Below are 17862 nucleotides of genomic sequence, written 5' to 3'. Positions count from 1 at the left end.
AGGCCAGGACTTTGAATCCAAACTGTTACACACTGGAGCATGTGTAAGAATTACTGCTACTAGGTGTGCCACTACCAAGACCTCACTAAGTTTCTCCTAGTGCAATATCTTAAAAAGTGTTCTTTGGGGGAAAAAATTCTGCTGTGATATTCATACTATAATAATCAATTTTCTATGCAAATCAGTTGTCAATGTTATGAGAATTTATAAAGAGATTTTAGAGGCTTTTGTTCTCTTTACTAAACCTTAAGGTAGCTCTTTGAAAATCCTCTGTGACCATGCTTAATGAATTCTGATTTACACTTAAGTTTACATATAGATCAATATTGTATGTATGTTGTGCTAATTTACACAGTCATATATATTAGTATGCAGGCACGTATTAAGTATTGAACAAATGTAGCAGTAGGATACATATTTTTTTCTTTAAGCTTTAATTAGTCATATAACTTACTTTAGCCATCTAAAATGTGATTTGAAACTACCGTAACTGATAATTTTGAATAAGTGTTTAAAGTTTCTTAAGTTTATAAAGATATCTATATATTTATTAAAGATGAAGATGTCCTCTCTCTCCCTTTCTCTCTCTCTCTCCCCACCCCCTCTCTTTTTCTCTCTCTTTCTCCCTTTCTTTCTTTCTTTTTTTCTTTCTTTTTTTCTTTCTTTCTCTCTTCCCACTAGGATTATCAGTGAGGCTTGAGGCTTGGTACCAGCACAAAGACCCCACTCCTTCCAGCAGTAGACTTCTTCTTCCTTTTAATTTTTCTTTCTTTTTATTACAGAAACAAGAAAAAATAGAAAGAGAGAAGAAGACAAAGAGAGCCACCTCCACAGCCCTGCTCCACTGCACGCAACGCCTTTCCATTGCAGGTGGGAACCAGGTCCTCACTCAGGTATGGTGTACTGTCCGTGCTGCAAGATCATCTTCCTCCTAAGTTTCTATTTGTGATGCATTTCTTGCCTCAGAGCAGTCGTTTATATGAATGATCGAGACATCGTTTTTTTCATAAGAGTTTAGGACCCCTTTGCTTTTCTAAAGGGGACATAAAATTTAAAAAAATACTTTCATGATTATATTGATGCTTTTCTCGATTTTTCAAAATTTTGCTTGCAGATGAGAGGGCACTCTGGTTGTGCTATCTGTCATCATATTGATTGTCAGAGTCACTTTGGCTGATCGGGCTGGCTGTGTGGGTGTGTCCTAGTTCACCAGTCTCTGTTCACCCCTGTGAGGCTGCATGCTCAGTGGAAAAGAAAGTTTATGGGCCGCTGTGCTTCCCCTGCTAGAACCTCCAGATAAGCTCTCAAGGATTTGTTTGCTAATATTAGAGAAGTTTTTGTTAATCAACTACAACTTTCACAAACATTTGTTTTTTTAATTTTTTTATTTACTTAAAAAAGGAGACATTCACAAAACCATAGGATAAGAGGGGTACAACTCCACACAGTTCCCACCACCAGAACTCCATACCCCATCCCATTCCCCTCCCCTGATAGCTTTCCTATTCTTTATCCCTCTGGGAGTATGGACCCAGGGTCATTGTGGGGTGTAGAAGGTGGAAGGTCTGGCTTCTGTAATTGCTTCCCCACTGAACATGGTCATTCCATACTCCCAGCATGTCTCTCTCTTTCCCTAGTGGGGAAGGACTCTGGGGAATTGGAGCTCCAGGACACATTGGTGGGGTTGTCTGTCCAGGGAAGTCTGATTGGCATCCTGCTAGCACCTGGAACCTGGTGGCTGAAAAGAGAGTTAACATACAAAGCCAAACAAATTGTTGAATAATCATGATGGACCTAAAGGCTGGAATAGTGCAGATGAAGTGTTTTTTTTTTTTTGGGGGGGGTCCTTCATTTTGTAGATTTTGTAGATAGCTAGTGGGCATATTTTAGATATTTTGGATATTCCAAAGGGCCTGTAGCTATACTAGTTTTTTTTTTTTTTTTAATCTCTGAGCCTGAAATCTGATATGCAAGTGGATCCAAGTTATTGTCTGGGGAGATGATGTCATGGCTGGAAAAAGGACCAGAAAGCTGGATCAGGGAAGAGAGTAGCTCCCAAATATGGGGAAGGTGTATAAATATTGTCGACTCTAAACCCTATCAATCTGATGTGATCTGGGGCCCATATTCAGCTACAGGGATCTGTATCCCTATAGATCTGAGCTCACATTCTGTGGTCATGAGTAGGAACATTCCAAGCTGCCCCAATATTGACCCGTCTTCCTCAGGTGTAGCATAGAGTATGTTGTCCATCTTCAGAGGATGGAACATTCTCTACCGTTGTTCATCCAAGTTGAGGGCAAGGTCCTATGTGATGCCACATTTTTTTTTATATGTAGAAACTGTGATTTCTAAATGTGAATTCTTTTAGACCAGATAGGTGAATATCACACAATTAAAAATGATGTCAAAATGATCGATTCACTTTGTTCTGTTAACATTATTTAAAATGGTAAATAGCTAAATTTTATTTTATGGTATTTTAAGGTTCTTCATAGAGCCAAGTATAGAATCAGCTGACCGGGTAGTGGACGGGTGATAGTACAGCTGGCTGAGAAACACGTTACCATGTGCAAGGACAGGGTGATTAAAGCATGGATTCGAATTAGTGCGTGCTGTGTGGAAGCCAGGGCAGCACACATAGCAAAACAGGCAACATTCGAGAACTATCTTGTAAGTCTCTCAGCTTTAATTTTTAGGAAGCCTGTATCTGTGCTATATTGACAGCCACGGATAAATTATAAAATTTACCCTTGAATTATCCTTTAATCTGTTACTTTATAAAATGTTAATTGACTCCTACTAGTTATAAATTATGATCAATAACTGATTTGTTCTTTCTACCTTTGGTAGTGACTAATATATGTATTTTTTTTTAATCTGTTTCTTAAATCGATATGGCTAACAATGTTATCTGTGTGACTTTTGCTACAAAAAAGATGATTCACTTGGATGAAAAAATATAGTAATGTTCAAAATGCGAGGGTAAGAGATCTATGATAGTAATGGGCAACAGTGGGACGTTTATAGAAAATAGACTTTGAGGTAGAAATTTTTAAGTTCAGAAATTCCAAGGAGAGTGTTTGCATTATTAGGACAGGTGAGAGGATTTCCCATTAGGATCGGACAAAGAGAGAGGCTGGAATGAAAGAAATCACAACAGACTCTTCATTCAGTCCCGTTAAGCATTTTGAAGTTCTGATGGCCTTATGGTACTGTCCCAAACTGGGGCAATGGTAGGTCACATCCGCTTGCCATTACAAGTAAACTGGACCTAGGAAGTAGGCATGAAGGTCTTGGGAGACATAGCACTTTACCTTCTGGTAGCAATGATTTTATAAACCTACATTTGCTTAATAAAGTGATTTTAAAAGAGAGAGAGAGAGAAAAAGAGAGAGACCCTTATGCACAGAGCCGTTTACTGGACTTTCTTATGTTCTGTCTATATAAGAAGATTTTTTTTCTTTCTTATTACATTTTTATTTATTTATTTATTTGCTATTGGACAGAGACAGAAATTGAGAGTCGGGAGGGGGAGATAGAGAGGGAAAGAGACAGAGAGACACCTGCAGCCCTGCATTACCACTTGTGAAGTTTTCCCCCTGCAGGTGGGGACCAGGGGCTTGAACCTGGGTCCTTGTGCACTGTAATGTGTGCACTTAACCAGATGTGCCACCACCTGGCCCCAAAGATTTTCTTAAGTAAAACTTTGTTGGCAAATAAGGAGTTGACATGCGTAATATGGTGACAATCCAGTATGGTAGTGGAGATAAAACAATTTGATAAAAAATTACACTGGGGACATAAAAATTTTGACAGAGAATATAATAATTTATTATCAGGCCTCCAAATATTAGAAAAACAAGGACTTCATTTCTGCCCATAAAATTCATAATAAAATAATAAAGAAATAACAATATACTATATTTTATAATATCAGACTTAAAAGAGTCAAAAATCTTTTCATATGGAGGGGCACAGTGAACATATGTTTACCAATTCTTTTTTTTTTTGCCTCCAGGCTTATTGCTGGGGCTCAGTCCCTGCACCTGGAGGCCAGTTTTTTCCCTTTTGTTGCCCTTGTTGTATCATGATTGTGGTTATTATTGTTGTTGTTGTATAGGACAGAGAGAAATGGAGAGAGAAAGGGAAGACAGAGTGGGAAGAGAAAGATCAGACACCTGCAAACATGCTTCACCGCCCCATGAAGCTACCCCCCTGCAGGTGGGAAGCCTAGGGCTCGAACCGGGATCCTTATGCTGGTCTTTGCGCTTTGCACCATGTGTGCTTAACCTGCAGCACTACCACCCGACCCCTGTATTTACCAGTCCTACCCACTCAAGCATAAACATTCTTCCACAATAGTGCTCATAATGTCAGTTTATAAGTTTAATTATTTTTAAAATTCATTAATATGTAGAAATTGGTACATAACACTGACAAAGTATCTCGCATGATATGAAACCTGCTATATTTGCTACATTGTAATACAGACTACTGAGTAATTGGGCAGTGGTGTATTAGGCTCCTAGGGACACATCATGATATTTTTGGTAAATGAGACTTGATTTACTATCACTTAAGATGTACAGTGACTAAAATGAGAAGACAAATTTTTCTTTGAAGTGCTATATTTATTTTCATAGTAAAATGTATATCATAAAAGACCATTAACACCAACCTAAAAACAGTCACCCATATCAATGTTGTTGAATGTGTTTTGTAAGATAGTTTAGTATCAGTAAATTATTTGATAAAAATCTGGAAAATTTATACTATTTCTCACATTTAAACATTATGACAACATAATATTTGTCCAGAAATTTTGATAAATTTCTATTTTTATTTTTGTCAAGACTGATGTAGTCAATGTTGTTCATTTTCCAAACATGGGTAAATTGTAACAGTAGCTAGCAGTTGCTAATATAAGTCAAGAACACTGGGACTTTTTATCACATTAAGAATATTTAATTTCCCCTTCATCTGATAATAATTTTGCATGTAAAAAATAACACAAAATATGTCAATTTGAAATAACCACCCACACACCTTATGGAATTAAAATATTGTGTGGGCTTGAATCATGAGTATGTTCTCTAAGCATGATCTCCAACAGCTTATTTTTCTAAAAAAAAAAAAAATTAATGACAGTTGTTTCACCCAAATGATTAGATATTTTAACGTCAGGACCTTACTCATTAATCTCTGGATCTTGGCTTATAGTGTTAACTAGAGCATTTGGATTTCAAGAACATCAAGTCTCATGATTGTAAATATAGTAATGCAAAATTTTAGAATGAAGAGAACAGGAAGTCCATTAAAAGCTGTCTTTTTTTAGTATTACATTGAAGGCTTTTTTTAGGATCAGATTTTTGAGAATGTCGATGAAAAGATTCTATTCACTTCCAATTTAAATGGTTTTTCACCAGCATAAATATTTTCAGGATGCCACTGAGCTCTAGCTTTAATATCGGAACAGACTTGGCATTGTACAAATGAGATATAAATTATACTTTACAATTTGACATAACTATGTGACACTTAAATGTTATCGAAATAATTTGGGGACTTTCTCCCCCCCCCAACCTCCCATTAAATGGGTAAAATTGTTTACCATATAAACATGAGCCACTTGGAGCCATTTTCAGGATATTTTTTCTATCCAAACACCCTTGAGGACTGAATATTCCTTTTATATCTAGTTTAAAAGCAAAGGCGAGGGAACAGTATGCTTATAAACATATATCATATTTTTCTCTTTAGTATAATTTCCATACATAGAACAATATCATAAGAAATAAGAAACAAAACAAAAAATACATTAACTGAAAAGGAAATATAAAAGAATTGAAAATGTTGTAGAGTTACATGTATTAAAATTCTGTTCTGCCATTCACAAGAGTTACACTCTAATAACTAAGGAGGCTTTATAATCTTTCAATTATATTTATTTAGCGACTGGGCAGTTGAGTATCTGGTTAAACACAGACATTCCCATGCACAAGGATCCAGCATCAAGTCCCTTGTCCCCTACCTGCAGAGGGAGTTTCACAAGCTTGATGCAGTATTGCAGGTGTTTCTCTTTATCTTTCACTATCTCTTTCTTCCCGCTCAATTTCTCTCTGTACTATCAAGTTAAAGAAAAAAAAAAAAAGCATTGGGAGCACTACATTTGTTGTGCAGGCCCCAAGCCTCAGAGATCACCCTGGTGGTGGCAATAAAAAACAAATACATTTCAGTGCTCTGTTATTTTGTAAATTAGCAATTTAATCAGTTAGGAAGGGGGGGAATAACCTTTTTTGTCTTATAAAACTTGGAACAAATTAAATCTAATTTGTTTTTCATTTTAATATGAAACAGAAGAAACCAAAGGACATTACTTTATTGTTCAATGACTACTGTTTTATCTTATACTGAGCATTCTGTATATTTTAAATGTGACCATTGAACTATTGTAGAACAAATTTTTCCAGAAGTATAGCCTAGGTTACACATCACTCACACAATATATTACATGATGTCACCCTTACCAGCTCTGCAGATGAATCATGGTGGATATATTACTTATATAAAGGAATGGTCAACCAAGAGAGAAATAGTGAAAAATAATTTCACAGTAACTAAATTGAATAGAAATACCCTTGTTCTTCTTATTTGGTTATTATTTTATATAATACAATTGCTACCACCCACATTAATCCATGTTGGGTAATACTTGGTTGATGAAATCCTGTCAATTACTAGTAATTTTGAAAATATGATTTGTTTTACTATGAAATTTGACATTATGTTTTACTTGATCTATTTAAAGATATTATGGATTTGCCTGATTTCTTTTGAATTTTTGAGTCTTAGCTTTGAAATTGAACAAAATATTTTAATTATTCCAGCTCTAAATAATAATAATGCTCAGTTGTTCTGGAGACAGAAAAAAAAACCTTATATTTATCTAATTATTTCTTACTATTGTGGAATCATTTTTTGTCAAAGGAAATTGTAAGTTCTCAATCAATACTTTTGTTTTGGAAGAATAGTTTTAGATAGCTGCAGATGCTAGGTTGTCTACTGCTTGGGCACCAATTAAATGTAAGAGATATTGTAAGCATTTATGATACAGAAGACATTATATACATATTACATGCTAAATACAAAGAAATGCTGCTTTTGAATAGTTGCCACACCTTCTACGGCATTGAATATTGACCAATTAAAATACTTATCCAACTGTGCTGTATATATCAGAGACTATATAATGTGATTGAGAGTTCAGTAATTGGAAGCATCTATTGTGACTTGCTATTGGCATGGGAGCATGCTACTGACTTTATATGTATAGAGATTGTGTAACTTGCCACATTGTTGCCTAATGACTTCCAGGAGTTTTCTGCTACATTCTCTTGAATTTTCTATTTATATTGTCAGATTATCTGTGAATAGTGACAACATTACTTCTATTCCATTTGGTATCCCTTTTATTCTTTCCTGCGTAATTGCTTTTATTAGGATATCCAAGATGAGGCAGTGAGGGTGAGATTTGCTTGTCTTGCACCAGACCTGTCGGTGAAAACTTAACAGCTTCTCAGCATTTAGTATGATTTTGGCTCTTGGATTGATGTATATAGACATAATTGATGTATATAGAGTGAGAATGTTTCTAATAATTCCATTTTTAAAAGTCCTGATCATGAAAAGATGTTGAATCCTGTTTAAAGCTTTCTCAGTATCTACTGAGTTAATCGTGTGATTTTTTAGTTCTCCTGTTGTTGATATGATGGGTTCCACTTATTGAACCATCCTTGAAGCCGTGGAATAAACCCCATGTCATCATGATGTACAGCCTTTTTAATGTGTAATTGAATTTGGGTTGCGAGAATTCTGTTCAGTACCGCAGCATCTGTTTCCATTAGCAATATCATTTTGTATCATTTGTTTTGTTGTTGTTGTGTCTCTGCCTGCTTTTGGTATTGGTGTGATGTTGTCTTTGTAGAGTCAAGAGTGTTTCCTTGTCCTCTGCTGTTTAAAAAAGCTTGAAATATATAGTTAGTCGTTCTTCTTTTGTGTTTTGTGTACTTCTAGACCTGAACTTTTATTGCTGGGGAAACTTTTGATTGTTTCAATTTCTTTGATTGTAATTGGTTTATTCATGTATTCTAGTTGCTTTTGGTTCAAACTTAGGGGAGTGTATGTTTCTAAGAAGGAGAAAAGGAAGCCTTTTATACTGTTATTGAGAATTGTGTTAGACTGTTTTTATAAATTAGTTTGTGACAAAGATTGTATTTACTAATATCATTTTCACACACACACACACGTGTGTGTGTGTGTGTTAGACATATCTCTAACCCTTACAATCTTTGCTATAATCAGTTTACTCTCAAACTCCAAAATTTGGTTCAGAGTACATTTTAGGGTTTGATCCATTTTCTTTCTCTAGAAAGTATATTTTAAATATCTAGAAAACCAATTTTCTCTAGGTAGGTTTACCCATGCATTTGTAGATCAAGGAATCTACAAAGCAATGCAAAAGAGATTTTTAAAAAAATAATTAAAAATTAAAATTAAAATCTATAACAAGTACACATGTGCACATTCTAATGCTTCTAGGAATTTAATAATATTCTTTTAAATTCTACAGTTTTTATGCTGTTTTTTCTTGTTTATAAGCATTTTAAATTAGCATTTTTAAATTGATTACTTTTGTAATACACATATAAAATGTCTTGAAAGGTTAGTGTTATTACAGGAATGTAGAAATGGGGGAAGTAGTGCTTTATAAGCAAGTTGCTGTCACATGAATACTATTTCCTTTCTTCCCATGACAGCTGAGTTCATACACCACACCCACCACCAACTGGTATCTTCCTTCACCATGGGGAAATAGATCTCCAATATCCTTTCAATCTCCTCCATGCTTTTTCCCCCCCCTTTTGAGTTCCTTGGATCTGCTGCAATAGATCATAGTCTATTTTAGTCTAAGTTTCATTTTATCCATTGTTCTTTTATAGAAGTGAAAAAAAAAAAAACTAAGATTCAGTAAGTTTTTAGGACTTGCCAAAATATATAGCAGGGCCAAGTTTAAAGTATAACTACTTAGTTTGAGAAATCTGTTGGAAATTATTCGGACATGGACATGGAGGCCACATAATTTAGAAGTATTCTATGGTTTCACAGTCTGCTATTCTGGGTTCTTTATGCAGAATACTCTCCATAGCTACAGCTTAGTCATTTTTCCTTATTGCAACTTTGTCAATTTCAAGATCTGGAAATGTGATAACCTTCACCTTGTTGTAATTCCTATGGTATAAACCTACTCCGGAAACAGGGATTCAATAAGAAAACTTAAACAAATACATTTAAGAGACATAGAAAAAATGTTATTATAAAAACTGATGTATAAACACACACACACAAAAATTCAAATAAGTTCAAAAATTAGAGAACAGCCAACAAGAGGATGAGTCTAGATGTTATCATAGTTGGGAAGCTGCCTGCTGGCCAAAGTTATCAAGGAAACCACAATTCCGCTTTTGCTTTTCCCTTTTTCTTTCTCTATTGGAGGGGGTATTGATTACAGTCCAGTCATTGATAAATGAGTACAGTCACTCATTTCCCTGTGAAAAGTGCTTGCAAAATATTTTCTTAAAATTTGTCAACTAAAAAAAAAATTATCCAGTCACACTGACAAGATATCTTCACCTGAACACACAAGATTAGGGTTTGGATAGTTGAGTCTGCAAACAGTCAGTTTACAAATTAGAAGTTTACCTGACTGAGGAAGACAGCATAATGGTTATGCAAAATCTTACTGCCTGAGGCTCTGAGGTCTCAGGTTCAATCACCATAAAATAGAACTGAGCAGTGCTCTAGTCTTTCTCTCTGTATCTCTCTCTGTATCTCTCTCTCTCTCTCTCTCCCTCCCTCTCTCTCTCTCTCTCTCCCTCCCTCCCTCTCTCTCTCTCTCTCTCTCTCTCTCAAAGCAAATAAATAAAATATTTTAAAAAATTAAAAGTTGATCACAGTTTTAGTATTGTTTTGTAACCAGAGAAATGATTAAGATAACAAAGAGTTGTTACCTGACTGGGATGGTGGGCAGAAAAAGAGGAGAAACTAAACAAGGGATAAAAATAATAAAGGGGTGGGGGGGTTGGGCAGTAGTGCAGCAGTTAAGCACATATGGCATAATTCAAGCCTCAGGCTCCCCACCAGCAGGGGAGTCACTTCACAAGCAGTGAAGCAATTCTGTAGTTGTCTTTCTTCCCCCCTCTCTGTCTTCCCTTCCTCCTTGGATTTCTCTCTGTCCTATCCAACAATGACAGCAATAACAACAACAACAGCAATAAACAACAAGGGCAACAAAAAGGAAAAAAATAGCCTCCAGACACCCACCCAGCCCCAGCAGTAACTCTGGAGGCAGAAAACAAGGGGGGGGGGGGGGGGAGACCAACAAGGACATTAAATATTAGTCTAAATGCATAAGCAATAATATAAAAGAAGGATATTCATAATATGAAAATTAAAGAAAAACTTGTCAGGGGTAAAAAGATCATGAAATATAATGCTATATAATGATAGAGCATTTATCATTACATCACTAAGTTAAGACAGCCTATTATCCAAGAAAACAGAGCCACCCTAAATATATACGCACTGATATCAGTGTTCATGTGACTCAGACTGACAGAGCTGAAAGGAATATATATTCACTTTTGCAGTGATAGCTTCAAAAACTCTTCTGTAATTGACATATCACACCAGCAAAAATCCAGCAGGATACAGAAGATTCAAACAACTCTAGAAGTTAACCTGAATGAACGTTTACAATGCAATCTGCTTTTCCCTGTTGAGTTGAATATTGTGTCAGTGTAACAATGCTTATAACAACGTGGTTCATAATTGCCAAAAGCAGGGGGGAAAAAAGCCAAAATCTCTTTTAATGGGTACGTGGTAAATAAGTTCAATAAATTCAGTGATAACAGCATCGGCTATCATGCTATGTATAGACACAGATGAATCTTAAGTGCGTATCTCTCAGCGATAGAATCTGGTCTGAGAGGTTCTATTAATTAAGAATTCAATTAATCTGACATTCTGGAACAGGTAAGACATTAATACTGCTCAGTAGAGTCTAAGTATTTGGGTGGGAGAAGAGCTGACTAGGTGAAGCACAGGCTTGTTTTTTTTTTTAGATGCCAAAACTATTCTTTATGATATTGTAATGATGAATAAATGATAGTATTTGTCTCCTAGTACTTTTTTTAGCGCACAAAGAGTGAGACTCAGTGAATGAATTTTATGAATCATTTAGTAGACTAGGAATCTCAAGATGAAAACATAATGTGATAAAGAAATATATTCGCACTATAGATGTTTAAAAATATTAAACTGTTAGGAAGATAGATTCTTACCTCAGTGCTTTTGGAAATAAATCAGTCCTCTAAGTCCAAACACTAAATAACTCTGTGTAAGCATAATTTTTTTTTATAAAGGTGCCTTCTGTTAATACTAGGACTAACTAATGTGAAAAAGATATACATGCACACATACACACACATATGGATTAAACAATCAGTCAAAGGATGAAAAATCATGTGAACTAGACCTCTTACTCTGACTACTAGGGTAATATCAATTTAGTAGAATAATATAATCAAAGTATGAAGTGAATATCCATGAGTTAATGCTCATAATTAAATTACTGAAAAAAATAAATATGAATCAGTTGATGCTGGGAAGACATTATGTAAAAGACTTTCATGCCTGAAGCTCCAAGGCCCCAGATTCAATCCCCAGCACCACTGGAAGTCAGAGTAAAGCAGGGTTTGAGGTTTCTCTCTCTCTCTCTCTCTCTCCTCTTCTCTCATTAAAGTAAAAATAAATAATATATACATATATATGTCAGTGGGTACATTAGAATGAATTGTATACATTATTGGTATGAAAATGATTTAGTTCAACCATTTTTTAAAAAATATTTATTTTCTGTTTTGTTGCCCTTGTTTTATTGTTGTAGTTTTTATTGTTGTCGTCGTTGTTGGATAGGACAGAGAGAAATGGAGAGAGGAGGGGAAGACAGAGAGGGGGAGAGAAAGATAGACACCTGCAGACCTGCTTCACCGCCTGTGAAGTGACTCCCCTGAAGCAGGTGGGGAGCCGGGGGCTCGAACTGGGATCCTTATGCCAGTCCTTGCACTTTGCGCCATGTGCGCTTAATCCACTGCACTACTGCCCGACTCCCGGTTCAACCATTTTTTAAAAACAGTTTTGAATGGCCTCCAATAAACACAGGACTGCAATATATAATTCATTAATCCTATCTACATATATTCATGCAAAAATGTGAGATCATTAATTCAAATTGTTACATGATCCCAATTTTTATTGCAGTTCTACTTACACTAGGTAAGATATAAAATAAACAATATTATCATTGATAGATGACCAGGCATAGAAAAATGGGTGTGTATGTACAGTGGGAAACTATGCAGCCATTAAAAAGATTTGATATTCATAGTTTTTTTCTTTTTACTCTTTCGACAAAATAGAAATAATTTAAAGAAATCGTACAAATCGAAGTAAGATGGGCAAAGACAATCATCGTGTAATTTCACACATATGTGTAATATGAGCCAACAAAACCAGATGAATGAACAAAACAAAATAAAAATAAGCCAGTGGGCAATGTTAACAAGACACAATAAAAGAGGGAAAGAGTTGGATCAGGGTGTGAACAAAGAATGCAAAGGTGAAAAGACTATATGGGAGAGCACTGCAGCAAGGTGTGGAATGGCAAGAATCCGAACTAAAGTGATTGCAAGACATGTGTTTCACAGTAGGAATAGTATCTTTTAATCTTATAACAGTGGACTAAAGATACACTGTTACAAAAAAAAAGCCTTCAAAATAAAAAAAAGTAGAAAAAAGAGATTAGCTTATGGGAAGAGAGCAAAGAAAGCAACATAAGCAGACATATTTTGTTTAATTTCTTTATTGGGGAATTAATGTTTTACATTCAACAGTAAATACAATAGTTTGTACATGCATAACATTTCCCAGTTTCCCATATAAGGATACAACCCCCACTAGGTTCTCTGTTATCCTTCTTGGATCTGTATTCTTCCCCCACCCCACCCACCCCAGAGACTTTTACTTTGGTGCAATACACCAATTCCAGTTCAGGTTCTACTTGTGTTTTCTTTTCTGATCTTGTTTTTAAACTTCTGCCTCAGAGTGAGATGAACAAATGGGTTGAAACATGCAGAAGAATGAAACTGAACCACTATATTTCACCAAATACAAAAGTAAATTCCAAGTGGAACAGACATATTTTTTATTGACAGTGGGTTCAAGAGCAAGGTTGGAGCAGACACTCATAACTCACATCAGATACACATTTTTTTTTTCCCTCCAGGGTTGTTGCTGGGCTCCGTGCCTGCACCACAAATCCACTGCTCCTGGAGGCCATTTTTCCACCTTTTGTTGCCCTTGTTGTTTAAGTTGTTGTGGTTATTATTATTGTTATCGATGTCGTCATTGTTGGATAGGACAGAGAGAAATGGAGAGAGGTGGGGAAGACAGAGGGGGGAGAGAAAGACACCTGCAGACCTGCTTCACCGCCTGTGAAGCGTTCCCCCTGCAGGTGGGGAGCCAGGGGCTCAAACCAGAATCCATAAGCGGGTCCTTGCTCTTTCCCCTACATGCGCTTAACCCGCTGTGCTACCGCCCGACCCCCCAAATACACATTTTTATCTTTCTGCCGAACTGTGTGTATCTTATAAAGCAGCTCACAATTAGGTCTTGAAATAAAGTTAAAACAAGCCTAACTTGTCATGGTAAAAGAGAATAGTGATTGATATTCATAATGAAAACTCTGAATTTTTTAGCATATCCAATTTTATCAGACTGCTCTGTTAACTGAATCAGTGAAGTATACAATATACTTTAAAAAATCAATGAATTTTTTAAAAAGTTAAGTGTATTGACAATATTTACTAGAATATTTAAATCTCTAAGGTTGCAGGTAAATTCCTTCTTGCACTATGGTCAGCTATGTGTCCTGAATTAAAAACAGTTGGATCTTATATAAGTAGAGTTCCCATTAGCAGATTTCTCCTAGGAATAATAAAGTTGTAGTATATGAAAGGTATATTCTCATTTGATCTTCTGATGCTGGATCTTTCTAGATTCCTAATATTGAATCGATCGCAAAATGAGTTTTCTGGATTCTCTCTCCATCCTGCTTTCTAGATTTGTGTCTCTCTGGTCTTTTGGGGTTTCTGTCGTTGCTGTTTATTTCTAGGTTTCCTCATTTAGTGTAGATTTTGATCTTGTGTCAGCAGGAGGCACAAGGCTAAGGTGTTCAGTATCCTTGTTTGTATATCTTGGTAGGGAAGGGGAGATTTTATTCTGAATCACTGGGCTGTTTCTGTGACCTTGGTGCCAGTAGAGGGTTTCTCTGCTGCTGGGGACAAGGCAACAGAAAAGTCAGTTGTAAATTGAGCTTTTAGGTATTTTCTTCCTCTTATCCTCCTCCTCCTTCTTTTTAACAGTCTTTTTCTTGCTAAAAGCAGGACCCAGAAGTGTTGTGTATCAGCCACTAATCTAATTTTGTGCCTGCCTTTTCTGAGCCCTGGTTTTTCAGGCCTGAGAATTGCACACTCACGCCTTCAGTCCTCAAGCCACATCCGTCTTTCCCTCCCTTCCCTCCTTCCTCCCTTCCTCCCTCCATTTCTATTCTTCTCTCTCTCTCTCTCTCTCTCTTTCCTCTCTCTCTCTGTCTCATCTTTTCTTTAACTCAAGTGGCGGCTTCAGCTGCTAAACTTCCAGTCTGGTGTCACCTGTTCCTGAGTTTGGCCTTTCAGTCCTGGGAATCGCTCCCTCAGCCCCTTTCTGTCTACAAGTCACCTGAATCTGTTCTCACATGTGGCTTGGAGAGTTTTCAAACAGGTCCTGGTCTTAGTCTGTTGAGTTTTCAAGTGAATAGATTATAGGGCTGACATGTGAGGTCCTGGATCTGACCCCTTGCCTATACCTAAGAATTCCTCTCGTTTCTATCTCATAAAATAAATAGAATAAACATTTTATGAAATACACATATTTTCTATAGAATATGAAAAAAACAGCATCGAGTTAGTCTTTCCTTAATTATCTACTTACCTGATTTGATACTTAAGTTTGCCTCTTCATTTTAATTCAGTCATGTTCAATTTTTAACATAGTGTCTACATGTCTACATAACATACATTAATGAAAAAATTGCAAAACTATATATTCTGTCTCAATTTTTATGATAAGAAAGTAACCGAATCAAGTGAAATGAACTTCTTTTAAAATTGTGTTAATCAAGTAGGATGCATTCTTGTGAATTTGTATAAAGCTAAATCAAACTCATTTGAAAGATAGTTTTGCACACATGGATTTGCCATTATATTTCAGTATAGTCAGACACACTTATATGTATGGATCAGGCAAAGTTATTATTGGTGTAAAATTGATAAAATTATCAGTGATTGACAAACTAAAAATTATCATGCACAATAGCATCATCTTGTGATTCTTAAGCTCAGTTCTGGGATATGATTATAATATTTGAGAGCATATAACTCCAGCTTTTGAATTCTAACAATTCCAATTATTTTAATATCAGTTTATGTATAAAATAGAAATGTCAATGTTTATTTCCTAGTACTATTGTAAAGATTAAATGGGACTAATTATACACACACACACACACAGAGATTTTTTTAGGAACAATGGACATTACATAATAAAAATTCAATTTAAATTAATTATACCACCACCTTTACTACCAATACTACCAATTACTTTATGGAATTTCTGTGATTTTCATAAAAATATATAAACCACAGAGAACTTAGTTATTTGTTATTTACCAATTCACAAAGAACAGAAAAAAAGGAATAAGTGAATTATTTTCTATTACTCAGTCAGGACTAGTGGCCATGAGTTCCTCATGACCACCCTTGCTTTTCTTTTTTAATTTTAAAATTTTTTTTATATTTATTTATTTTCCCTTTTGTTGCCCTTGTTGCTATAGTTATTGTTACTGATGTTGTCATGGTTAGGACAGAGAGAAATGGAGAGAGGAGGGGAAGACAGAGAGGGGGAGAGAAAGACAGACACCTGCAGACCTGCTTCACCACTTGTGAAGCGACTCCCCTACATGTGGGGAGCCAGGGGCTCTAACCAGGATCCTTCCGATGGTCCTTGCCCTTTGCGACATATGCACTTATCCTTCTGCGCTACCGCCTGACTCCCACAAAATTTCATTTTAAATTTGTATTTTGTCAAATGTTATTTTCCCTTGTCTAGGATATAGAACATAATTGAAATGTTCTTAACTGCATGCATGATATTATTTCACAGATGACTACTTTCAATTACTTTATTGGGAAAATGTTGGTTTACAAGGCAATTATTGTTACAGGTCGTAACTCTCCATGACAGATGTCAGCACATCACACTCCACCAACTTGTCATTTCAGGGAGCTGAAAGGAGGGCAGAAGCAGACATTTTTAAAAAAAATATGTTCCTCACAGTCTCATATCACTAACATAAATTGTCCCATTAATTTAAAACTTGATTAAATATTGTGATATTAATATTTTATTTTTTTTAAATAGTATAACCCTTGACTTTTCCATAGACAAGCACCAAGCACTCAGTTCCCCAGCATCTTGGTGCATGTTTGCATGACTCCGTATCAAATTATGGCTAGTTAATATGTGCAGAGAGGTGTCATGACGCTTCAGAGCTAGTCTTCTAAAGGGACGAGCAGTGTCCTCCGTGTGTCCTTGTCACCATCTTGAAACATATGTGCAATGACAGATGCAAAAGAAACAAGTGGAGTCATTCCAGGTTACAATACATAAGCTGTATGTTCCACACAGCAGATAAGGGGGAAAAAGATGGTGCAACATATACTATCATGAATGAAAGAAATGTATTGTGGAGGCAGGTGGTGGCGCACCTAGTTGAGTGCACATGTTGCAATGCTCAAGGACCCAGGTTCAAGTCCCTGGTTCCCAGCTGCAGGGGGCTTTGTGAATGGTGAAGCAGTGTTGCAGGTATCTCTCTGACTTTCTCCCTCTGCACTACTCCTTTCCCTCTCTATTTCTGGCTGTTTCTACCCAATAAATAAAGATAATTTTTAAAAAGGAAGAAGTATAGTATTTCAAGCATTTGTTGTCTTAGGGTCTTTTTAGAGAACTGAGTATTTATTCTTATTTTAAAATGGAAAAACAATGTTACTTCATGTCCTATATCATAGAGATATAGCACATTTGTTAGGATGCAATGAAAGCTAGTGGCAGGAACTTTATGTAGCAGATAGAATATAGAACTTGGCCCCAAATTCACTCCCTGGAGTAGCATATGAACGCACACTATATTTTTTCAGGTTTCTCTTTCATTTGTTTTTCATGAAATAAGTACTTAAAAATGAGATGAATTGTGGGATAAATCATGGTTACAATGTGTTGATTTTTTTCAAATGCTAGCCATGATTTCCTTCTTCCTGAAAAGCAACCAGTTTACTATAATTATTAATCACATGTTAAGAACAACATGTCTTTAGGGCCTCATGTATGCCATACCTAGCAAAGCAGACAAGTTAATTTTCCTAGAGAAACCTTAATATTGTTGGAGAATTTAAATCAATAAAACAGGTGAATAAATAAAATTGTTGTACAGGGAGAAAATAAGTCATTTGTTATGTCAACTTAAAACAGAGATAAGTATTTCACATTTGAACATTCTAATACAAAGCCTTATCTTAAAAACAATAAAATTTAATTAAAAAAAATACCCTTCTCATAAGTCAAATTCCTCTTTGCCTAGCCTTCCTG

The 17862-nt window shown here is 35.8% G+C and overlaps 1 protein-coding gene across 1 annotated transcript in view; it reads left to right on the top strand.

Moving 5' to 3' along the window:
* The first annotated feature begins 607 nt into the window (after positions 1-607).
* The window catches only part of ZNF804A (zinc finger protein 804A), a 238366-nt gene continuing 221111 nt past the window's right edge, over positions 608-17862 (top strand). Inside the window, exon 1 of the mRNA XM_060177613.1 lies at positions 608-893. The gene's annotated coding sequence lies outside the window, so the exon portion shown is untranslated. The remainder of the gene's footprint in view (positions 894-17862) is intronic.

This window comes from Erinaceus europaeus, chromosome 18 (genome assembly GCF_950295315.1).
Source record: "Erinaceus europaeus chromosome 18, mEriEur2.1, whole genome shotgun sequence".
Lineage (NCBI taxonomy): Eukaryota > Metazoa > Chordata > Mammalia > Eulipotyphla > Erinaceidae > Erinaceus > Erinaceus europaeus.
Note: the sequence above shows the minus strand (reverse complement) of the source record. Positions and strands in the feature narration are given on the sequence as shown.